Source organism: Somniosus microcephalus, chromosome 6 (genome assembly GCF_052327205.1).
Source record: "Somniosus microcephalus isolate GS21.2 chromosome 6, FLI_Smic_1.0, whole genome shotgun sequence".
Taxonomy (NCBI): domain Eukaryota; kingdom Metazoa; phylum Chordata; class Chondrichthyes; order Squaliformes; family Somniosidae; genus Somniosus; species Somniosus microcephalus.
Window position 1 is genome coordinate 52,228,533 of NC_140992.1, and position 25,706 is coordinate 52,254,238.

A 25,706-nucleotide genomic window follows, 5' to 3' on the forward strand; every position below is an offset into this window, starting at 1 on the left:
TTAATAGAGGTATTTCACTGTATGGAAGCTCATGGAAACGAACTTTTGTCCAACTGAACGGGAGAGGACCGAAGCGGCACAGCAAGAAAGGAAAGTGACAATGACAAAGTATGCCCAAAATAGCCGGCGCACGTAATGGGGTTGAGTTTCTGTTCGGTTGCACTGGTTTGTTTGGCGCAATTAGCCCGAAATCAGCATAACCCGCGTAAAAGATCGTAGAATTTTAAGAACAAATCAAATTTCCTCAATCTTTTGTGCTAGTTTAAAAAAACATAGCGCTAGAAGCTGGCCCCGCCCACAAAATTGGCCACACCCCCAGAATGAATTACTCACCTTTGGGAGTTTCCGCTAATTGTACTCGTTTGCAGGTCTTTGAGGAGGCTCGAAAAAATTAAGCTGGTTCTTTTAGGTGCAAGGATACTAATAGGTGCGTTTTAAAAGCTTTTTGAATGTAATTTTTAAAATTTTTACTAAGAAACTGATTACTGTACACCAATATAACTAGAAAATGGTTCTGTATATTTTTTTAATTCATTTTCAGTCATTTAAAATCAGGTTACTCACAGGTGGTGGATTGACACTGATTTAAAATGTCTATCTATGTGTTAAACCCATTTTCAGCTGTAGTAATCAAACTGCAGCAAGTTAAATATATCAAGGAATATTTTTTAAAGCAAATTTTTTAAAAATAGTTTTAAAACACTACCCGATTGTGGTGGTTCATGGCAGATTTTGCGTTCGGCGATATGCAAATAAGTTTGAGTGGAAACTTGAGAAAATAAAACACTTCTCGAAACTAGTACGATAGCAAAATACTGCAGATGTTGGAAATCCGAAATAACAACAGAAAATGCTGGAAAAACTCAGCAGGTCAGGCAACATCCGTGGAGAGAAATTTGAGTTGACGTTTCGGGTTGGACCCTTCTTCAAAACTGGAAAGAAAAGAAACTAGATCGGAGGCAGGGCTGCGATCGGACAAAAGAATAAAAGAAACAAAAGAAGTAAAAGAGATTAGAAGCTAGACGAGATGGTAATAGGCTGGGATTAGGTGTAAAGTGTACTGGCAGGGCAAAAGATAGCTGCCAGGTGTGAGAGAGAAACAAAAGGAAAGGGGGGGGGGGAAAGGAGTGGAACAATTACAAGAGAAAATGAAATGGGGGCCGAGCTTATGATCTGAAATTGTTGAACTCGATATTGAGTCCGGAAGGCTGCAGACTGCCTAATCGGAAGATGAGGTGCTGTTCCTCATCTTCCGATTAGGCAGTCTGCAGCCTTCCGGACTCAATATCGAGTTCAACAATTTCAGATCATAAGCTCGGCCCCCATTTCATTTTCTCTTGTAATTGTTCCACTCCTTTTTCCCCCCCCCCCTTTCCTTTTGTTTCTCTCTCACACCTGGCAGCTATCTTTTGCCCTGCCAGTACACTTTACACCTAATCCCAGCCTATTACCATCGCGTCTAGCTTCTAATCTCTTTTACTTCTTTTGTTTCTTTTATTCTTTTGTCCGATCGCAGCCCTGCCTCCGATCTAGTTTCTTTTCTTTCCAGTTTTGAAGAAGGGTCCAACCCGAAACGTCAACTCAAATTTCTCTCCACGGATGTTGCCTGACCTGCTGAGTTTTTCCAGCATTTTCTGTTGTTACTTCTCGAAACTAGTTCATTTTGGGCCCAGATTGCGAATCGCGCCCAAAGCAGAAACTCTACCTCAATGTGTTATAAGCGGCACCTTTGTAATTGACTTCAGTGGAAATGGCAAATGGTTAGCGCCATTTACCCAATAGAGGCAGATGCCTGTGACAAACGTGGATGGTGTAAGTGGTGGGGACTGTAATGGTTTGGAGGTGCTACCTCAGCAAAAAGGCATTAGCATTGCATGAGAATAGAAGATGTTTGTATTGGTAGAACCTAGCTAAAGTATTATTTCAATAAAAGAATCTTATATCCTATTGCAGCTTAACATGGCATTTTGAGCAAAAGCTTCAATAAGTGAATTGGATTTTTTTTGTTCTGATTCAATTGTATATGAAAATCTAAACCACTTGTCATATTTCAGGATTTTTGATCCATTTCTCCAGATATTTACAAACCTGGTGCCAGGTTAAGTTGTGATAGAGTACTGTACAGGAGCTACAATGCCACATGCTCTAATGTAATTTCAATTGAAAGAGAGACTTGCATTTCTATAGCGCCTTTCACAACCTCAGGTTGTCCCAAAGCGCTTTACAGCCAATGATGTACTTTTGAAGTGTAGTCACTGTTGTAATATAGAAAACGCAGCAGCCAATTTGCGCTCAGCAAGCTCCCACAAACAGCAATGTGATAATGACCAGATCATTTCTCTTTTAGGTGTTGGATGAGGGATAAATATTGGCCGGGACAACTCCCCTGCTCTTCTTCAAAATCGTGACATGGGATCTTTTACATTCACCTGAGAGGGCAGATGGGGCCTCAGTTTAATGTCTCATCCGAAAGACGGCACTTTCAACAGTGCAGGAGCTATAATGCCACATGCTCTAATATAATTTTAATTGATCACTGCAGTGTCAGCCTACACTTTGTGCACAAGTTCTAGGACTGGGACTTGAACCCACGTGAATTAGAGGTGAGAGTGCTACCCACTGAGGAGTTGCTAGTATTTTCTGGAAGTAAGATTCGATTATTAAGGAACTTTATGGAAAAAATATGGTGGGATACCTTGGCTGTTTCCAAAATGGCAGTCCTGTCAGTGTTGGAAAGACCAGTAAATAAAATAATTTACAAAACAAATTACTAGAAGTTTCCTTTCCCCAAAGTTTCAATCAGATTTCAGTTATAGGATCCAGCCTTTTTAGGTATGATATATATACATCTACTAATGCTTTAAATCCACACAATGTAATAGAAAACGCTACCAGTGCTTAATGGCTATTTCAATACATGGAGAATAATTTTATTGCTTCTTGTTCACCTTGGATTAAACCTATTTAGGAAGTTAGATATAAATTAGTGAAATTAATATTCTGCAGTTCTACCTCAACCCTCCATTTTTTAAAAACTTTTTTAATACCACCTTCTTGTGTCCATTCAGCATTCCCCATTGGACTTATTATTAAACTTCTGTCAATGCTACTCTAAATCCATTTGTCAGAGAGTGAATGGCAGCAATTTAGATTGAAAAAGGAGAAAGGGATTAAGGGGGAGAAATTGGGCACCTTAGCGCCTCTGGGGCGCTACCGGCTTTGCGACTGGGTGCAGCGATAGTACTGACGGCCACAAAATTGAAATGGAGGTTTGCGGCGGCAGTAACCACCAGCGCCACGCTTTCCTGCAGCCGGAAATTGTGACGTAACCGACTCGGCTCTGAAATTCACTCTTGCCCCCTGCCTGAGCGCCTTCCATTAGCAACGACAAGTAGAGGAGACGGAATGCAGTTGGATGGGCGCTGGAGGAGCGCTATATAAAGGCGTCAACTTCCGGTTTATTTTTAGTCGGCAAAGAAGGCTGCCTTGTCAGTGTGACAAAAGCAAAGAGGCGTTTTGGGCGATTTGAGCATTCTCAACTTGAATGAGTATTCTGGCTGAGAAAAATTTATCACTTTCATTTGGGTTACATTTGATAGTGCAACATTTCCATCAATTAATGGGGGCTGTACTGGCACTGGACCTTGCCCTCCAGCGTCACCGTCGGAGGCAGAGAGAAAGATTGCAAAATGTGGCCAGAGGAAGGAGGGCCAACAGGGCTCTCAACAGGAGGCCTTACCCTCCCAGGGTATTCTGGCAGCATTTCTCCTACATCAGTCTCACTGAGGAGCAGTGGCTTAGAGTACCCAACATTAATACAATGAGAGCCACCTTGCTTTGCGGGCACCTCATAACAATCCTGAGGTATTCCATAACTGCAAAGGTTACCACTCATTTAATGTGCAGTTGGTGTGCGACCACACACAGCGCATCCTCACCATCAATGCCCGCTATCCTAGCAGCAGCCACGATGCCTTCATCCTGCACCAGACCGGTGTGCCAGCACTCTTCCAGCCACCACATCAAGCTAACAGATGGCTGCTGGGAAACAAGGGCTATCCGCTCTCCACCTGACTCATGACTCCCCTCCGCAACCCATATAATGAGAGACATGCTGCCACCAGGAACATTATTGAGCAGACCATCGGAGTGCTCATGCAACCGTTCCGCTGTCTTGACCCTTCAGGAGGAGCCCTCCAGTACTCGGCTGAGTGGGTGTCCCTTTTCGTCATTGTCTGCTGCATGCTGCACAACTTGGCCATCATGAGGGTGTAGCCATTGCCACCAGACATAGCCACACCACCTCAGGAGGAGGACGAGGAGGAGGAACAGGAATATGAGCAGCAGCGAAGGAGGATTCAGGCACTCCATCGGCCTTGTGGAAGGGCAGTTCGTGACTGTCTCATCAGACTGCGGTTCCAATGAATTCAAGGCCAATTCCCGGTTGCTCATCCAGTCCCCATCATTCCGTCAATTTCTCATTCCATACCACGCCCAAAGCTGAAATGAGACAGCACGATTTCTGCAACATTCCAATAAGAAATTTATCCAAATTCAGCAACCACATATATAGAGCAACAATATTAACTAATCACCCTTGTGCAAACCCTTACTTGCCCTCTTTACAGTGCCTTTTCCTAATCTAGTGCTCCCATGTAGTGTATCCCCAGTGACTGCAGCTGGGCTGGTGGAAGGCTGCTGAGTGTCGGTCCCAGAAACTACAGATGGCCTTGCAGCTCTGAGCCTGGAAGGCCCGGATGTACACTACGCTACCTCAGGATGAGCGACGGCAGTCTGGGCTGGTTGGATGACAGGCATCGACAAGGGCAATGGCGGAGTGGCAGTGGTGGGACCAGGAATGCTTTCATCCTGAGAGAGGCAGCAGGTTCCTGCTCCATTGACCTCAGCATCCCCACCAATCTGCTGCATCACAGATGGCTGGGCTGCTGCGACACCGTGAGATCCCCGGTGGACTGTGGTGGTCCCAGCGACGATGGCAGCAGTTAGAGCTTTTGTGGCATCAAGCTGAGACTGCATGAGAGCATTCTGAGATTGGATGCCGCCAAGCATAGACTGCATTACAGCACTAAGACATTGCGTAACTTCCGCCTGTGCTGCAATGGATGCTGAAACATCGCCCATGAGGTCTGGGTTCCCATGGTCTCTCAGGGAGTCCACCATCCTTTGCAGACTGCCAAGGATGGGCTCCATGGTTTGTGCAGAGCTCTGTGCAATGTAGGAGGTGGACTCCTGCACGCTCCTTACCATTGCCAATAGGCTCTCGGGCACTCTTGCCATTGCACCTATCATGCCCATGTGCATGTCCATGACCCTTCTTGTGAAGGCCTCCCCATCGAGTTCCTCATCTGAGTCCTGTGCAGCAGAACTCGCGCATGAACACACCCTCCGGGGAGCTGGCTCCCGAGCTACCCTTTCCCCCTGGCCTTGCTGCAGGCTGCTCATCCCCAGTGCATCACCCAGTGCAGACCCCTCTACTAAACTTGCCTCTAAAGATCGCGTAGTCCCAGTATCTGAGGTGGTGCCTGCGGGTGAGACATGCAGTGAAGCGGTGCTTTGCTCCTCCTCCTCTTCCTCACTCTCAGTGGGAGGCTCAGGGACAGGCTGGTCATCTGGTTGCTGATTCTCTGAAAGCATAAAGGCACAAGACTGAGGTTCAGATGCTGGTATATAGAACCTGTTGAAGCATGTATCACCTTGATCAGCCGAGTGAGGTCGTTGAATTTCTTCTGGCACTGTGTCAGGCTGCGTACGACCACACTACGGGCCGAGTCCTCCTGGGCCTCTTCCCTCCACATTGCCCTGAATACCTGGGGCAATGGCCTCCTTCACTCCACTCCTGTGACCAATGCCTCCAATGCTTCGTCCGTGGAATGACGAGCTCTCTTCCTGGGATTGGGATCAGCCATCACGATCAGGGGATTGAGTTCCTTGCAGGTCGCCTTCACAGCCAGCAATGCTGATAATGAGGATCTGCACAATGATGCAACCTCCCCTTTAAGGGCTGGAAGGGGGCAGTGTGAAGGATCTTTCCCGACTGCATAGCACCTGAAATTCATTATCGCTCTGCTGGTAGCACCCCTGTAGTGCCCTGCTTAGGTCATTAGTGCTTGATTTAGCGCTCTAGCTCTTTCCCACAGCGCTAAAAGCCAATTTAGGGGACGCTCAGACTCATTAACACTTGGCACTAATTTTTCACGATTTCAAAATTTAGCGCCCCAAACTGGCCGATAACCCACTATGACACTTCGGGGGAGAAATTGGGTATTACACTGCCCTTTCACCTGAGATCTGAGTTTGAATCCATCTCAGAGTAATAGGATGAAAGTCTCCTCTCTCTGATGCTGGGATCATACATCAAATGAAGTTGGGCAGCCTTCATTCAGTTTGACATAGGAACAAGTAGTTTTGGATTGCTCTAGCACAGCCATGATGGGCCATTTGGCCTTCTTCTCTGCTGTAAACTTTGATCTTTGGGATTGAGTGGAAAGGGCTTTATTCTGAATCTGATTGTAGCCAAATCTGACCTGGGAGCTTGCCAGCTTTATCCCTTCTTCATTAAGGCAGGACTAAATATCTTTCTGTAAAAATTCAGTTCCAATTTAATTGTAATTTATGTATATTTTTCTCGTTATTGTTTAATGTTGTCAAGAAGTGAATCATGTGTCTCCCTACATTGCCGTACTGACTGAAAATATAATCTATTGAGTATCACCAAGTTGGGCATTGGCAGGCATCACAATTCTGCAGTGCAGTTTTTTCACTCTTCACCCATTTTCAGCTCGATTATGCATGCTCCAGAATTCATTTAAAGAGGCATTGAATTTCCATCAGGAACCATCCACGATAAAATGAATAGACTCTTACCAGAGATCTTGCATTCCAGATGTACTTGCTGCAGCTTTCCTGCCCTGCCACATTTATGAACTATTTCACGCTCAAGAAGGAGTGCTTTAACCTACTATCACTATGGAGATCTCCATGTGCATTATTATATTAAAGCTGCTGGAAAAGATTTCTGGAATTTGTGATGCAGAATATCATCAAATGCAATTTGAGAAATTTGTAGAATGTTCTTTAAGTAAAGTTCTTTCCCCCGATTTTCTCCCTCCTTGCCGAACAGTGTTGATTTTTGCTGTAGGAATATTACATTGGCACCAACACCCCAAGAGGACATTCTTTATGTGTTAGCTAGATAGCGAAAGGTGGATTTTTCACTCACTTCTGCCTGATCTTGTGCTAATTGAGTGGGGCGACAGTGGGAGATGGTGAGGAGATTCGATATGCTGGATCTCCACATACTTTAGCTCCTACCTCATTTTCCATGGTCATTTTCAGCAGCTGGCAGATGCACCAGCTTCCGACAGGGGGGTCAATGAAATTTAAGTATTAAATTGGGAGTGGGGTAGTGAATTGTTTTGGGAAAAAAACAGGGGCAGTGAAAGTTGCTAAAAAGGCAGGTGAGGAAATGTCAAAAAAAATAATCAGGACCAGTAGAATTGTGGAATAAATAGGCATCGTTCCCTCTGTGGTGCTGAGGTAGTTTTCTGCCCACCTCCACTGAGGGAGTTTCCTGCATCCTCCTACTCCAGCCCCCGCTTGCCTCTCCCCTACTTCTCCCCATTTGAGGGAGTGTCTGGCCCTCACCAAGGCAATTTCTTTACTTCCCTTCCAACTAGGTAGGTTCCTCCCCCCGCCCCACCTCTCCCCTTCCCCTTCTCTATCCTCCTTCCCCAACCTCTTCTCTTCAGTCTCCCCCCCTGTACTCACTCCTTTTCACCCTTCCCTTTCTCCCCCTCATCAGCTCAATCCCTTCCTTCCCTTCTCCCTTTCCCCCACCTCTGTATTGGTCCAATTATCCCCCACCCTTTAACTCTTCTTGACCTGAAAACTTCACTTGGCTGTGACTCCTGGGGTAGATCCAATGAAAATAAAAATTGGGAGAGAGCTGTTGACTCGCTATCACGTATTTTACACCATCACACAAAGTCAAGATTTACCCACCGTGTGCAACACTATAGGAGATTGACTTGCTGTAGAAAATCTCTTGGTTTGTTTCTATGGTTACTGTACCCTGGACAGACTTAATAGCTCTTTCATTTCGGTTTAAAAATATCACCTGTTTTGTTGTATCTCAGTCTTAAAAATAATCACACTTCCTTATTTTGAAATGGGTTTGCAATCTGTTACACTCTTTGATCATAAGTCACACAACAAACATTTGCCCAGTGTTGACAGCTCTGTTTCCAGTCCTTGGTGTCATATTTGACCCTGAAATGAACTTCCGCCTACTTCCACCTCTGTAACATCACCCATCTCCGCCCTTGCCTCAGCTCATCCGCTGCTGAAACCCTCATCCATGCCTTTGTTACCTCTAGACTTGACTATTCCAACGCAGTCCTGGCTGGCCGCCTGTTAGATCCGTGTGTTAATGGAGACACGGAATGCAGGAGTTGATTTAACAAGTGTTTACTGAACAAAGTCTGGAGGTGAACTAACTACACAAGACGCTACACAGGCTTATATACCCGAGTGGTCACTACTGGTACTACAGTATACAAGGGCTTCAAAAACATAGTTCCTCTTAAAGGTACATACACTACACCTCCCACATTCCACCCTACATAAACTTGAGGTCATCCAAAACTCGGCTGCCCGTGTCCTAACTCACACCAAGTTCCATTTGCCCATCACCCTTGTGCTCGCTGACCTACATTGGCTCCCGGTTAGACAGCGCTTCGATTTCAAAATTCTCATCCTTGTTTTCAAATCCCTCCATGGCCTCACCCCTTCCTATCTCTGTAATCTCCTTCAGCCCCCCCCCCCCCCGAGATATCTGCGCTCCGCTAATTCTGCCCGCTTGAGGATCTCTGATTATAATCACTCAACCATTGGTGGCCGTGCCTTCTGTTGCCTAGGCCCTAAGCTCTGGAATTCCCCGCTTAAACCTGTCCGCCTCACTACCTCTCTTTCCTCCTTTAAGACGCTCCTTAAAACCTACCTAAAAGGCACCAAGGGGTATAGGGAGAGAGCAGGAATATGGTATTGAGATAGAGGATCAGCCATGATCATATTGAATGGCGGAACAGGCTCGAAGGGCTGAATGACCTACTCCTGCTCCTATTTTTCTATGTTTCTATGTTTCTTTGACCAAGCTTTTGGTCACCTGCCCTAATTTAACCTTATGTGGATCAGTGTCAAATTTTTTGTCTTAAAATACTCCTGTGCAGCGCCTTGGGACGTTTTACTATGTTAAAGGCGCTATATAAATACAAGTTGTTTTGTTGTTCTACATTCAGAGAAGAGATAGAGGTGACTAGGAACAGGAGATCTGTTGAAGGAAGAGCTAAAATGAGTTGAGTTAAGCTGACAGTAAGTAAAAAGGGGCCTAGGATATGCATATTGAACTCAGACCTGCAGCGACCTGTGAAGTTGGACTCCGGGTTTGGACAGTGTTTGGCTTTGGAAAAGGATTGGAAACCTAGGAAGAAGTAGTTCAGGGCAATAAAATATAGATTTGGGATCTTGCTTAGAAAGAACTTCTGCCATTTCTCCTCTGTATAATGATAATGCTTTAATCTTTAAAATGGTGTGGACTCGTATTTCTTTATTTACTTAAAGATCCGATCTAGATTGCAATATTTTAAAACATCTATACAAACTTTGTAGAAATGTAAGAGTAAATAGAAGCATACAACTAATGAGGAAGTGATGGAATACCACAACCACACCACTGTGGGAAATAACAGGCGAAGGTCACGCTGAGCATGAAAAAATATGAATTAGAGCATTTTGATCTTAGATAAAATATTTTATTATAGTGATATTGGATATGATAGTGTGCTGGTTATGGTACCTAGCAAAATAGAAGTCATTAAATTTAATTTAATAAATCTGGTAATTTGTGGGCTGACTCCTGAAAATATGACCATGTTGGATTGATATCGGTTCACTAATGTCCTTTAGGAAAGGGTACCTGCTATATCAGGGAAAGGTAGCGTAGTGGTAATGTAACTAGTAATCCAGAGGCCTGGATTAATGATCCAGAGACGTGAGTTCAAATTCCATCACAGCAGCTGGGGAATTTAAATTCAGTTAATTAAATACATCTGGAATAATTACTAGTATCAGTAATGGTAACCATGAAACCCATCTGATTTCCTTCCTAGGGAAGGAAATCTGCTGTCCTTACCTGGTCTGGCCTATATGTGACTCTAGACCCACAGCAATGTGGTTGACTCTTAGCTACCCTCTGAAATGGCTTAGCAAGCCAATGAGTTGTAACAGACCGCTACGAAAAAGAATGAAACCAGACGGGCCACTTGGCACCCAGCCCAGTCAACCCTGCAAAGCCATCCATCTGGGGACTTGTGCCAAAATTGGGAGAGCTGTCCCACAGACTAGTCAAGCAACAGCCTGACACAGTCATACTCACAGCATCATACCTTTCAGCCAATGTCCCAAACTCCTCCATCACCATCCCACTGGCAGAACAGGCCCACCAGGGGTGGCGGCACTGTGGTATACAGTCAGGAAGGAGTGTCCCTGGGAGTCCTTAACATTGACTCCGGACCCCATAGAAGCAGTGGGAGTGGCGAACCTGGGAGAGAGCAGCAGCTGTGGGGAAAAAATAAAGGTTGGTGAATTTCAGGCCCAGTTGAGCGGCGGCCGAATTCGAGAGTGACGTAAGCTGATTAGTGGGTGAATGCTTTATTTTCTTCAATTTTCAGTTTATTTCTTTTAAGGTAGTTCAGGAGAGCGAGAATCCGAGAGTTTAAATTTGAGGTAAGAGTTTTTTAATTAGAAGTATGGCAGGGGACCTCAGTCCCGTGCGTTGCACGGCCTGCAGCATGTGGGAATTCCTAGATGCTTCTTGCAGTCAGGATGACCACATGTGCAGTAAGTGCCAACAGTTTGGCCAACTTGAGATCCAGTTTTCGGAGCTCGAGTGTCAGCTGGAGGCACTGCGATGTATCCACAAGGCTGAGAGTTACGTGGGTAGCACGTTTATAGACGTGGTCATCCCGCAGCTTAAGAAAGTGCAGTCAGAGAGGGAATGGGTGACCACCAGTCAGAAGAAGGGGGGCAGGCAGATAGTCAGGAAAGCCCCAGAGTGCATCTCACTCAACAACTGATTTTCTGTGTTGGAAAACGGTGAAAGTGACGGTTCTTCTGGGGAGTGCAGCCAGAGCCAAGTTCACGGCACTGTGGGTGGCTCAGCTGCACAAGGGGGGAGGAGTAAGAGTGGAAGGGCAATAGTGGTAGGAGACTCAATAGTGAGGGGTGCAGACAGGCGTTTCTGCGGCCACAGACGTGACTCCAGGATGGTATGTTGACTCCCTGGTGCCAGGGTCAAGGATGTCACTGAATGGCTGCAGGGCATTCTGAAGGGGGAGGGTGAACAATCAGAGGTCGTGGTTCACATTGGTACCAACGACATAGGTAGAAAGAGAGATGAGGTCCTGCAACAAGAATTTAGGGAGCTAGGTAGGAGATTAAAAAGCAGGATCTCAAAGGTTGTAATCTCTGGATTATTCCCAGTTCCACGTGCTAGTGAGTATAGGAATAGGAAGATAGAGCAGATGAATGCGTGGCTAAAGAGTTGGTGCAGGAGGGAGGGCTTTAGTTTCCTGGATCACTGGTCTGTTTCTGGGGAAGATGGGACCTGTACAAGTCGGATGGGTTGCACCTGAACTGGAACGGGACCAACATCCTTGTGGGGAGTTAGTGCTGTTGGGGGGTTTTAAACTAACTTGGCAGGGGGATGGGATATGGAGTGGAGCTATAGTAGGGAGTGATGCACAGCCAAATATGGAGGAAAAAACAAGTCAGTCTGGAAGGCAGAGCAAATATGTAACAGCATAAGGGAGTATGGCAAGGCTGGATGGCATTTATTTTAATGCAAGGAGTCTTACGAGTAAGGCAGATGAATTGAAGGTGTTGATGAACACATGGGAGTATGCTATCACAGAGACATGGTTGAGGGAGGGGCAGGACGGGCAGCTCAATATTCCGGGGTATAAAATCTTCAGGCGAGACAGAGGGGGGGGGGGTGTAAAAGAGGAGGGGGTGTCACAATATTAATCAAGGAATCAATTACTGCAGTAAGGAGGGATGATATCTTAGCAGGTTCCTCTAATAAGGCCATATGGGTAAAACTTAAAAACAAAAAGGGGGCAAGCACTTTGCTGGGAGTGTACTATAGGCCCCCAAACAGTCAGGGGGAGATAGAGAAACAGATATGTAGGCAAATCTCAGAGAAGTGTAGAAATAATAGGGTAATAATAGTAGGTGATTTCAACTTCCCCAATATTAACTGGGATAGTCAGAGTGTGAAAGGCTTAGAGGGTGCAGAATTCTTAAAGTGCATCCAGGAGAGCTTTTTGAGCCAGCATGTAGAAAGTCCTACAAGAGAGGGGGCGGTACTGGACCTAATTCTAGGGAATGTAGCCGGGCAAGTGGTAGAAGTGTCAGTAGGAGAGCATTTTGGTGACAGTGACCATAATTTGGTGAGATTTAAGGTAGTCATGAAAAAGGACAAAGATGGACCAGAAATAAAGGTTCTAAATTGGGGGAAGGCCGATTTTAATATGATAAGGCAGGATCTGGCCAAAGTGGACAGGGATCAGCTACTTGTAGGAAAATCCACATCAGAGCAGTGGGAGTCATTCAGAAAGGAAATAGAGAGAGTAAAGCGCCAACATGTTCCCGTAAAGGTCAAGGGTGGGACCAACAAGTCCAGGGAACCCTGGATGTCAAGGGATATACAAGAATGGATTAGGAAAAAAAGGGAGGCTTTTGGCAGATACAAAAGACTAAAAACAGTGGAAGCCCTAGAGGAGTATAGAAAGTGCAGGGGGGTACTTAAAAAATAAATTAGGAGAGCGAAGAGGGGGCATGAAAAAACATTGGCGGGCAAAATAAAGGAAAATCCCACGGTTTTTTATAAGTATATTAAGGGCAAGAGGATAACCAGGGAAAGAGTAGGGCCCATTAGGGACCAAAGTGGCAATCTGTGTGTAGAGCCGGAAGATGTAGGTGAGGTTTTAAATGAATATTTTGCATCTGTGTTCACTATGGAGAAGGAGGATGTAGGCATAGAAATCAGGCAGGGGGATTGTGATATACTTGAACAAATTAGCATTGAGAGGGAGGAGGTACTAGCGGTTGTAGCGGGCTTAAAAGTGGATAAATCCCCAGGCCCAGACGAGATGTATCCCAGGTTGCTGTGTGAGGCAAAGGAGGAGATTGCAGGGGCTCTGACACAAAATTTCAGAACCTCTCTGGCCACAGGGGAGGTGCCAGAGGACTGGAGGACAGCTAACGTAGTACCATTATTCAAGAAGGGTAGCAGGGATAAACCAGGGAATTACAGGCCAGTGAGCCTAACAACAGTGGTAGGGAAACCATTGGAAAAAATTCTGAGGGACAGAATTAGTCTCTACTTGGAGAGGCAAAGATTAATCAAGAATAGTCAGCATGGCTTTGTCAGGGAGAGTTCATGTCTAACCAATTTGATTGAATTTTTCGAGGGGGTGACTAGGTGTGTGGATGAGGGTAGTGCAGTTGATGTAGTCTACATGGACTTCAGTAAGGCTTTTGACAAAGTCCCACATGGGAGACTGGTCAAGAAGATAAGAGCCCATGGGATCCAGGGCAATTTGGCACATTGGATCCAAAATTGGCTTAGTGGCAGGAGGCAGAGGGTGATGGTTGAAGGTTGTTTTTGTGACTGGAAGCCTGTGTCCAGTGGGGTACCGCAGGGATCGGTGCTCGGTCCCTTGCTGTTTGTAGTGTACATTAATGATTTAGATATAAATGTAGGAGGTATGATCAGTAAGTTTGCAGATGACACAAAAATTGGTGGAGTGGTAAATAGCGAGGAGGGAAGCTTCAGGCTACAGGACGATATAGATAGGTTGGTCAGATGGGCAGAACAGTGGCAAATGGAATTTAACCCTGAAAAGTGTGAGGTGATACATTTTGGGAGGAGGGCTAACAAGGCAAGGGAATACACAATGAATGGTAGGACCCTAGGAAGGACAGAGGATCAGAGGGAACTTGGTGTGCATGTATATAGATCCCTGAAGGCAGCAGGACAGGTAGATAAGGTGGTTAAGAAGGCATATGGGATTCTTGCCTTCATTAGCAGAGGCATAGAATATAAGAGCAGGGAGGTTATGATGGAGCTGTACAAAATGCTAGTTAGGCCACAGCTGGAATACTGTGTGCAGTTCTGGTCACCACACTATAGGAAGGATGTGATTGCATTGGAGAGGGTGCAGAGGAGATTCACCAGGATGTTACCTGGGCTGGAGCATTTCAGCTATGAAGAGAGACTGGACAGGCTGGGGTTGTTTTCCTTAGAGCAGAGAAGGCTGAGGGAGGACCTGATTGAGGTGTACAAAATTATGAGGGGCATAGATAGGGTAGATGAAGGGAACTTTTCGCTTTAGTGGTCAATAACCAGGAGCATAGTTTCAAGGTAAGGGGCAGGAGGTTTGGAGGAAAAACTTTTTCACCCAGAGGGTGGTTGGAATCTGGAACTCACTGCCTGAAAGAGTGGTAGAGGCAGGAACACTCACAACATTCAAGAAGCATTTAGATGAGCACTTGAAACGTCATAGCATACAAGGCTACGGACCAAGTGCTGGAAAATGCGATTAGAATAGATAGGGCTTGATGACCAGCGCAGACACGATCGGCCGAAGGGCCGCTTTCTGTGCTGTATATCTCTATGACTCTGTGAAGTCTCATGGCTTCAGGTCAAGCATGGGCAAGGAAACCTCCTGCTGATTACCACCTACTGCCCTCCCTCAGCTCATGAATCAGTACTCCTCCATGTTGAACACCACTTGGAAGAAGTACTGAGAGTAGCAAGGGCACAGAATGTACGCTGGGTGGGGGACTTCAATGTCCATCACCAGGAGTGGCTCGGTAGCACCACAACTGACCGAGCTGGCTGAGTCCTGAAGGACATAACTGCCAGTCTGGGCCTGCGACAGGTGGTGAGAACCAACATGAGGGGAAAAACCTACTTGACCTCGTCCTCACTAATCTACCTGTTGCAGATGCATCTGTCCATGACAGTATTGGTAGCAGTGACCACTGCACAGTCATTGTGGAGACGAAGTCCTGTCTTCACACTGAGGACACCCTCCATCGTGTTGTGTGGCACTACCACCGTGCTAAATGGGATAGATTCAGAACAGATCTAGCAGCTCAAAACTGGGCATCCATGAAGTGCTGTGGGCCATCAGCAGCAGCAGAATTGTATTCCACCACAATCCGTAACCTCATCGCCTGGCATATCCCTCACTCTACCATTACCATAAAGCCAGGGGACCACCCTTAGTTCAATGATGAGTGTAGAAGAGCATGCAAGGAGCAGTGCCAGGGGACCAACTCTGGTTCAATAAGGCGTGTAGAAGAGCATGCCAGGAGCAGCACCAGGTGTACCTAAAAATGAGGTGCCAAACTGGGGAAGCTGCAACATAGGACTACATGCATGCTAAAAAGCAGAAGCAGCATGCTATAGAAAGGGCTAAGCAACCCCACAATCAGCAGGTCAGATCAAAGCTCTGCAGTCCTGCCACATCCAGTCGTGAATGGTCATGGACCATTAAACAACTAACGGGAGGAGGAGGCTCCATGAATATCCCCATCCTCAATGATGGTGGAGCCCAGCACGTGAGTGCAAAAGAGAAGGCTGAAGCGTTTGCAACCATCTTCAGCCAGAAGTGCCAAGTGGATTGTGATAAAAATGATAACTTCCGGGAAGTTATGTCATCACTTCCTGTGAACTATGAACTATGAACTGTGTACATACCTCACTTCCTGTCATATGTCACTTCCTGTTGGACTGGTATAAATACTGGTCTGTTCAGTATTGTAAGAGGCTTCTACCAGAGGCATGGTAAAGGCCTCTCTTGTGTATATAGTGTGTTTATAAGTTACTTAAAGCTTACTTTAAAGTTACTTGATGGTAAGTCTCCTTTTTCTTACATCAATTTAAGTAACTTAATATTTACACTGACAAATACTAGACCTTCAGACAAACTCGGAAGTTAAGGATCCAGGGAACCACCCATCATGGAGAAAATCCTTAGACCTATTCGTCTGGACTTGGACCCGAATACACCAGCAGCTGGCAGGGTATGGAAGCATTGGTATCGTACTTTTGAGAATTTTCTGGATGAATGTAAAGCGGATGCTCCTGCTAAATTGAAGATACTTGTCAATTATGTGACCCCAAAAGTGTTCGAATATGTTGATGACTGGGATAATTACGAAGAGGTGATTCGGGCACTTAAGAAACTGTATGCGAAGACCCCAAATGAGGTCTATGCTAGACATCTACTGGCCACAGCCCGACAAGGGCCAGGGGAATCAATTGACGAATTCCTGCAAGAACTTCGCAGGCTCAGCGTAGATTGTAACTTTCAGGCAGCCTCAGCTGAGCTGTACCGCCAAGAAATGATTCGTGATGCTTTCATCTGCGGGATTGCCTCTCCATTTATACGCCAGCGTCTACTAGAAAGTAAAACACTTGAGCTACAAAAAGCTTTTGACCTAGCTTGTTCACTGGATTTGGCAAAGAGAAATGCAGACCTCTATCAGCTGCCCAGATCTCGATCTGCTGCTGTAGCTGCAACCAGACAATTCAAGCGGTCTCAGGTGAACCCTATCATGGGGGAATCTAATTCTGATAATTCTGATGAAGAAGAGGAGGACGACCCCACTTTAGCAGCCTCTTGGCAATCTAGGAAGGAATGCTTCTTTTGTGGAGATGCTTTTCACCCTAGGAAAACCTGCCCTGCTCGCAATGCAATCTGCAGTTATTGCGGGAAAAAAGGACACTTTGCTAAAGTTTGCCTATCAAGGGCCTCTACGAGGGCCAATCCAGCTAAGGCCTACCGAACTGCCCCAATTAGGGCCTATCAAGATGCTCCAGCTAGGACCTATCAAGCTTCCTCTCGAGCTCTCTCCCGAAGAAGCACACCGAGAGTTTTAGCCACTCTCTGTGCAACGACACCAATTACAGCTGCTTGCCCACAGAACCTGTCTCATGCAGCCACAAAAATTTCAATTAAAGGGCATACCTTAGATGCCTTAATTGACTCAGGAAGTACTGATAGTTTCATTAAGGAACAGATTGTTGCAAAATTGAAACTACATGTCTTCCCATTGGACCAGGCAATTGCGATGGCCCAGTCATCACTTAATACCAGAATCTCCGGCTTTTGTGTTGTTGATATGACACTTCATGGTCGTATGTATCCCTCCACCCGACTTTCGGTGCTCAAGGACTTATGTAGTGATCTCCTCTTAGGGCTGGACTTCCAAAAACAGCATTAAAAACTCACCATTGAGTTTGGTGGATCCAAACCTGGACTTACTATTTCTAATATACCGTCTAAATTACCATTTTGTGCATTATCAGCAGCTTCACTTGATGAACCCTCATTATTTGCCAGTATTCCGCCTCAATGCCAACCGATAATAACGAAATCGCGGCGCTTTAATCAGGAAGACCAATCTTTTATTGCGGCTGAAATCTCTCGACTTCTAGCAGAGGATATCATTGAACCATGTTCGTCGCCCTGGCGGGCTCAAGTCGTCATTGTCAAGAACCCTCTAAAACCTCACAAACAGCGACTATGCATCGATTATTCGCAAACCATCAATCAATATACCGACTTGGACGCCTACCCATTGCCACGCATTGATGATATGGTTAATAAACTGGCCGAATACAAAGTGTTCTCAACTTACGATTTAAAAAGTGCCTATCATCAGTTACCCTTGAAGGTCTCAGATAAGCAGTACACAGCCTTTGAGGCTAATGGACGGCTGTACCAATTTCGTCGCCTCCCATTCGGGGTTACTAATGGAGTGGCTGTCTTTCAACGGGCAATGGATGGCCTGGTTAAGCAGGAAAACCTAAGGGACACTTTTCCCTATCTTGATAACATTACCATTGCAGGTCACGATCAACAGGAACACGACTCCAACCTCCAAAAATTTCGGGATGCCCTCCATCGCCGTAATTTGACCCTGAATGAATCTAAATCTGTTGAGTCGCAACCGACCATCAACATCCTTGGCTACTGCGTAGGCAATGGTATCATTAAGCCAGAACCAGAAAGACTTCGCCCGCTCCAAGAGCTCCCGTCACCTAAGAATCCGGCTTCTTTACGTCGGGCTCTCGGTCTGTTTGCATACTACGCTAAATGGATTCCTCATTTTTCGGACAAAATCCAACCCTTGCTGCATGCTAGATCATTTCCACTGGGAACAGCGGCTGTTGCAGCCTTTAACCTTCTCAAAAAACAGTTGGAGAAAGCGGCTCTTCACTCCATTGATGAGAATCTCCCTTTCGTGGTTGAATGTGATGCCTCGGAGGTGGCGATCTCGGCTACTCTGAATCAGGAAGGTCGTCCTGTAGCATTTATGTCCAGGACCTTACAAGGTGCCGAGCTACATTATCCTCCGGTTGAGAAAGAAGCCACAGCCATCATAGAGGCAGTACGGAAGTGGAACCATTTTCTAGCTCGCCAGCACTTTACATTGATCACGGACCAACGATCAGTCGCCTTCATGCTCGATAATCGAAAACGAACCAAAATTAAGAATAATAAAATACAACTTTGGAGGATGGAACTGGCCTCTTTTGGCTATACCATTCTCTATCGGCCTGGCAAGGAGAATGTGGCCCCGGACACCCTCACACGGGCATTCTGCTCCACTATGTCATCCTCCACTCTCATGGATGTCCACAATGGTTTGTGTCATCCTGGCGTTACGCGCATGCTACATTTCGTACGATCACGGAATCTCCCTTTTTCCACTGGAGATGTAAAGAAAATATGCTCAGAATGCCGGCTTTGTGCGGAATTAAAACCTCAGTTCTTCCGCCCCTCAGATGGTATACTCATACATGCAACCCAACCGATGCAACGACTTAGCATCGATTTTAAGGGCCCAGTGCCCTCTTCAACTCGGAACACATATTTGCTCACCATGATCGACGAATATTCACGTTTTCCGTTTGCCTTCCCCTGCTCCAATATGCTGGCGTCCACAGTAATCTGCTGCCTTGAGCAGGTATTTTCTCTCTGTGGCATGCCGGCTTATATTCACTCAGATCGGGGTCCATCCTTTATGTCAAGGGAACTCAAGGACTACCTCTCAGAACGGGGAATTGCTACAAGCAAAACAACACCATACCATCCCATCGGAAATGGGCAGGTAGAGAGGTATAACGGTATCATCTGGAATTCCGTACGTCTCGCTTTAAGATCTCGGGGCCTACCAGACCAGCAATGGGAAACAGTGCTTCCGGATGCATTGCACTCTATACGGTCCCTGCTTTCTACAGCCACAAATACTACACCTCATGAGCGGTTCTTTGGATTCCAGCGTCGCTCATCTCATGGGACATCACTCCCGTCATGGCTAACTACTCCTGGACCTGTATTACTCCGAAGATACGTTCGGACGTCTAAAAATGACCCTCTCGTAGACGAGGTCGAACTAACCGATGCCAACCCCACCTATGCAAACATACGATATTCCGACGGCCGAGAATCTACCGTATCATTACGGGATCTGGCTCCCTGCCCACCAGGACCTAGTGGGACATCGGGTGATGGCATTTCACCAGGAAACTCTTGGGACCTATCGGGTACCCCTCTCCAGGATCCTGATCGGACACCAACTAGCTTGGTGCCGGTAGAACCCCATGCTCAAGGTTGCGATCCTCCCAGTACCGCGCATGAAAGTACTGATCCGCCACAGACCAGCTCTGCACCTCCCTCTGAACAGAGGCAGTCCGACTTTGAACCTATTGGGGCTCGTACTCGAAGCCATGATCTCCCCGACCCTTCACAGGGCAATCCAGGCCACACAGACTCTGACCAATGGCCAACCGCATGTAAGCGGACCAGCGACCCTCTACGACGGGAATCCAAATGGGTGCGACTTTTCCTTGTTCGGCGGCTGCGGACCAAAAGGTAGACCACAGCCTCCTAATCCTGCAGGAGGGAAGAATGTGATAAAAATGATAACTTCCGGGAAGTTATGTCATCACTTCCTGTGAACTATGAACTATGAACTATGAACTGTGTACATACCTCACTTCCTGTCATATGTCACTTCCTGTTGGACTGGTATAAATACTGGTCTGTTCAGTATTGTAAGAGGCTTCTACCAGAGGCATGGTAAAGACCTCTCTTGTGTATATAGTGTGTTTATAAGTTACTTAAAGCTTACTTTAAAGTTACTTGATGGTAAGTCTCCTTTTTCTTACATCATGGATGATCCTTATCGGCCTACTCCTGAGGTCCCCACCATCACCGAAACCAGTCTTCAACCAGTTCGATTCACTCCACGTGATATCAAGAAATGGCTGAGCGCACTGGATACTGCAAAGGCTATGGGCCCTGACAACATCCCGGCTATCATGCTGAAGACTTGTGCTCCAGCAATAGCCGTGCCTCTAGCCAAGCTGTTCCAGTACAGCTACAACACTGGCATCTATCCGACAATGTGGAAAACTGCCCAGTTATGTCCTGTCCACAAAAAGCAGGACAAATCCAACCTGGCCAATTACTGCCCCATCAGTCTACTCTCAATCATCAGCAAAGTGAAGGAAGGTGTCATCGACAGTGCTATCAAGCAGCACTTACTCACCAATAACCTGCTCACAGATGCCCAGTTTGGGTTCCGCCACGACCACTCAGCTCCCGACCTCATTACAGACTTGGTCCAAACATGGACAAAGGAGCTGAATTCCAGAGGTGAGGTGAGAGTAACTGCCCTTGACATCAAGGCAGCATTTGACCGAGTGTGGCATCAGGGAGCCCTAGTAAAACTGAAGTCAATAGGAATCAGGGGGAAAATGCTCCACTGGCTAGAGTCATACCTAGCACAAAGGAAGATGGTTGTGGTGGTTGAAGGTCAATCATCACAGCCCCAGGACATCACTGCAGGAGTTCCTCAGGGTAGTGTCCTAGGCCCAACCATCTTCAGCTGCTTCATCAATGACCTTCCCTCCAACATAAGGTCAGAAATGGGGATGTTCGCTGATGATTGCACAGTGTTCAGCGCCATTCACAACTCCTCAGATAATGAAGCAGTCCATGCCCGCATACAACAAGATCTGGACGACGTTCAGGCTTGGGCTGATAAGTGGCAGGTAACATTCACGCCACAGAAGTGCCAGGCAATGACTATCTCCAACAAGCGAGAGTCTAACCACCTCCTCTTGACATTCAACGGTATTACCATCGCCGAATCCCCCACCATCAACATCCTGGGGGTCACCATTGACCAGAAATTTAACTGGACTAGCCACATAAATACTGTGGCAACAAGAGCAGGTCAGAGGCTAGGTATTCTGTGGCGAGTGTCTCACCTCCTGACTCCCCAAAGCCTTTCCACCATCTACAAGGCACAATTCAGGAGTGTGATGGAATACTCTACTTGCCTGGATGAGTGCAGCTCCAACAACACTCAAGAAGCTCGACACCAACCAGGACAAAGCAGCCCACTTGATTGGCACCCCATCCAACACCTTAAACATTCACACCCTCCACCACCGGCGTACCGTGGCTGCAGTGTGTACCATCTACAAGATGCACTGCAGCAATTTGCCAAGGCTTCTTCGGCAGCACCTCCCAAACCCGCGACCTCTTCCACCTAGAAGGATAAGCGAAGCTGGCGCATGGGAACACCACCACCTTCAAGTTCCCCTCCAAGTCACACACCATCCTGACTTAGAAGTATATCACCGATCCTTCATTGTTGCTTGGTCAAAATCCTGGAACTCCCTCCCTAACAGCACTGTGGGAGTACCTTCACCACACGGACTGCAGCAGTTCAAGAAGGCGACTCACCTCCAACTTCTCAAGGGCAATGAAGGTTGGGCAATAAATGCTGGCCTTGCCAATGACGCCCACATCCCAAATACGAATAATTTATTTTTTAAAAGCATCTGCTCAGTCTGGCCTACACATGATGTCAGATACACATGGCGATCATCACTCATAACCCTGTTGCAGCAAATTCCTGACCAACATTTTCATTTCCTATACCTTCCATTGTGTTGGCCTCTAAGTAAGACTGCCAATTTAGTATTAGATTATGGCTAGTTTTGTGCTGTGTACCTGCAGTCACTGCTGTCGGGATTATGAATATCCACAATTGTTTCATTTATGATCCTTACAGCTGTCAGAAATAGGAGAATTTTGTTTCACAATTCTAATCCATCAGAATTAAGGACCAGCCACATAAAGGGTGGAGGGAGTGAATGTTTAAGGTGGTGGATGGGGTGCCAATCAAGCGGGCTGCTTTGTCCTGGATGGTGTCGAGCTTCTTGAGTGTTGTTGGAGCTGCACTCATCCAGGCAAGTGGAGAGTATTCCATCACACTCCTGAATTGTGCCTTGTAGATGGTGGAAAGACTTTGGGGAGTCAGGAGGTGAGACACTCACCACAGAATACCTAACCTCTGACCTGCTCTTGTTGCCACAGTATTTATGTGGCTGGTCCAGTTAAGTTTCTGGTCAATGGTGACCCCCAGGATGTTGATGGTGGGAGATTCGGCGATGGTTTAAAGGATGTTAATATGATATTAAATTCTACTTAGTGTAAAAATGTGTTTAATGTTAACTTTTCATTGTACTTATGAGGGTGATCAAATATTGGAACATGGAGCTTTGTATCCTTTGTGCTCAGAGATAATAGTCAGTATTCTCAAATCAGAAAAAGCATGGGGTAGTCAAAATTAAGAGGTTCTACTCTCTTTCCATCTCAACACAACTATGGAATAAGGCCAAACATGAACCGCTCAAGAACACATCCTATTTCATTAGTGACATCTTTCCATTACCCGCACTTTCTTTCATTATTATCTTGTTAAATGTTAATGGTGTTTTGTGTCCTGATCTGCCTTCTACTTGGAATTGAGCAAGATCAACCCAAATACAAAAGCAAAATACTGCGGATGCTGGAAATCTGAAATAAAAACAGAAAATGCTGGAAATACTCAGCAGGTCAGGCAGCATCTGTAGAGAGAGAAACAGAGTTAACGTTTCAAGTCGATGACCCTTCGTCAGAATAACCCAAACTTCTTTTCCTTGGGATCTTGTTGGGAAAGAGGAGGACGTATTTCCTATATGTAAGGGTTGGATTCAATCCCAGAGGTTTAAGATAGAAGAATGGTGTTAATAAATGCACTTGTTCATATAAGACGCTAATTTTCATCCATCATGAACTGGCTGAAGAAGCATTTGCTGTTCTGATCACTACTGTTGCTACAGACCCTCATAACAACAGATCCAATAGCTTTTCATTTTCAGAATTCTGATAGAATGATTGTCCATCACTGTCAATTATATAATCATCACCTTTCATTGGTTTGAAGCTACATTAAACAGAAATTGTGTCTTGACCATTAGATCTTTAGTAAAATACTAAGGAAGAAAGAACGTTCAAAAAAAAAAGTGACTTAGTATAATAGAATCATAAATTTCCCAATACAGTTCAGAATAGGAGATTCCTGTGCCGAGCTCTTTGAAGTTATTTGTACTGAGTGTGACCTTTCAGGTCACTGCCTCATCATCTATTCTGTTGAATGTTGAAATAGAAATTTCAGATTCAAAGCATGGATATGGATGACCATAGTGGGGGTCCTTAGACTCAGTTGTCTCTTCACAGAAAATATGCTTTATTCTGTGGTGCCAAACATATCACTGAACTATGAAGTAAAGAGAAGTTTGTAAAAACATTCAAACCATGATCTGAGCCTCCCCTGATGGCTTAGTTGGCAGAGGTACAGATGCTGCGGTACTGAGCTACACAGAGGTGTAGGTCCTGTGCTGAGTTAGCTGATCCCAATGGGAACACCATTAGGTACTACAAGTGGCCTCTAAGGCCATGGGCTAAGGAGGGGAAACATTTCACCATGGTTACTGCACTGGATTACTATCCCGAGACCCTTTACTTGGCGCTATTATTTTACAGAAGCTCATTTTTGAAAGGAAAATGTGTTTGAATATGTTTTGATTTCTCTGAAGACTGAAAATCACACATGCTTAATCAACAATGCTGTTAATACTCATTTATGTGTGGACTGCTTTTGTTTTTTTTTAAAAAAAGATGAGGTAGGAAATATGTGTAAATTCAATTTTGATTGTTTGCAAAACAAATATGATGAAAGTTAGCAAAGAATTGTAACATTTTTCAAATGAAGATTGAAATGCAGGAAAGTGGCAGAAACTCCACAAACAACAGAAAGTGAAGATGCCAGAATGGCCTGGCACTTTAACTTTAATAGAAACATTGGCTCGTTGAGCTGAATAAAAATATTTTCTGCTTCAAATAATTGCAATATTATTATGCTATGATGCATATAATGTACATTCTGAAAATTATACAGAAAATAAGCAATGGCTTGGAGTGTAAGCCATGCCTAAAATATGGGGGTTGAATGATGTCACACATCATAAAATCACAGAAGGAGGCCGTTCGATCCATCGTGCCTGTGCCGGCTCTTTGGTAGAGCTATCCAATTAGTCCCACTCCCCTGCTCTTTTCCCACAGCCCTGTAATGTTTTCCCTTCAAGTATTTATCCAATTCTCTTTTGAATGTTTCTATTGAATCTGCTTCCACCACCCTTTCAGGCCGTGCATTCCAGATCACAACAACTCGCTGTGTAAAAAAATGTTTCCTCGTGTCATCTCCGCTTCTTTTGCCAATCACCTTAAATCTGCGTCCTCTGGTTACTGACCCTTCTGCCACTGGAAACAATTTCTCCTTATTTACTCTGTCAAAACCATTCATGATTTTGAACACCACTATCAAATCTCCTTTGGTTTAGCAAAACTTCCTTGCTTTTGTACTGTATTCCTCTAATAATAAAGCCAAGGGGGGAGAAATTGGGCACCTTAGCACCTCCTGTTAGCACTTACCGACCAGCGAGCAGATTGACTCCCGCTATATTTGGCGGGAGGTTTGTAGTGGCAGTATGGCGTTGCGCCCCGATCTCCTTTGCCCGGAGATCGTGACATCATCAGCATGCGCATCGCCCCAGTAGTGCCCTGGACCCAAACTTTGGTTCCACCCCTTGCAGCATCGCTGGGCGAAAACAGCGGCAGCTGCAGGAGCTGTTCATCGGGAGGCCGGGTGCTTCGGGGGCAATACTTAAAGGTGAGGTGGCCGAGGTAAGTTTTCATTTGTCTTCACCAGCGATCAGTCAGCCCGGCACTCTGCCGCAGTGCATTGGGCTGATCAGGCCGTATCACGGCTGCCGTTGGGGACCAAGTAAGATTTCCCCTTGCAGAGCCTGCAGAGATGGCCCTTTCCTTTAAGGGAGGGAAGGAGCCTTCCAACGTGGCAGCGCTGCATGGCCCATTGTGCAGCTCTGCACACCTACCACCCCGCCTGCTGCCTGTTGCACTCCAGGAAGGAAGTGGAGCACTTGATTCTGTTCCTGTACCCCCTTTAAAATTGTACCATTTAATTCATATTGCCTCTCCTCATTCTTCCTACCAAAATGAATCACTTCACACTTCTCTGCATTAAATTTTATCTGCCATATGTTTGCCCATTTCACCAGTCTGTCTATGTCCTCCTGTAGTCTGTTACTATCCTCCTCATTGTTTACAACATTTCCGAGTTCCATG

The 25,706-nt window shown here is 45.7% G+C and overlaps 1 long non-coding RNA gene across 1 annotated transcript; it reads left to right on the top strand.

Annotated features, from left to right (window-relative positions):
- Nucleotides 1–370: 370 nt before the first annotated feature.
- Nucleotides 371–2,534, top strand: LOC147115722 (uncharacterized). The gene is made up of 2 exons (XR_015078587.1): nt 371–427; nt 2,348–2,534. It is a non-coding gene; the product is annotated as an uncharacterized LOC147115722 (long non-coding RNA).
- Nucleotides 2,535–25,706: the final 23,172 nt, after the last annotated feature.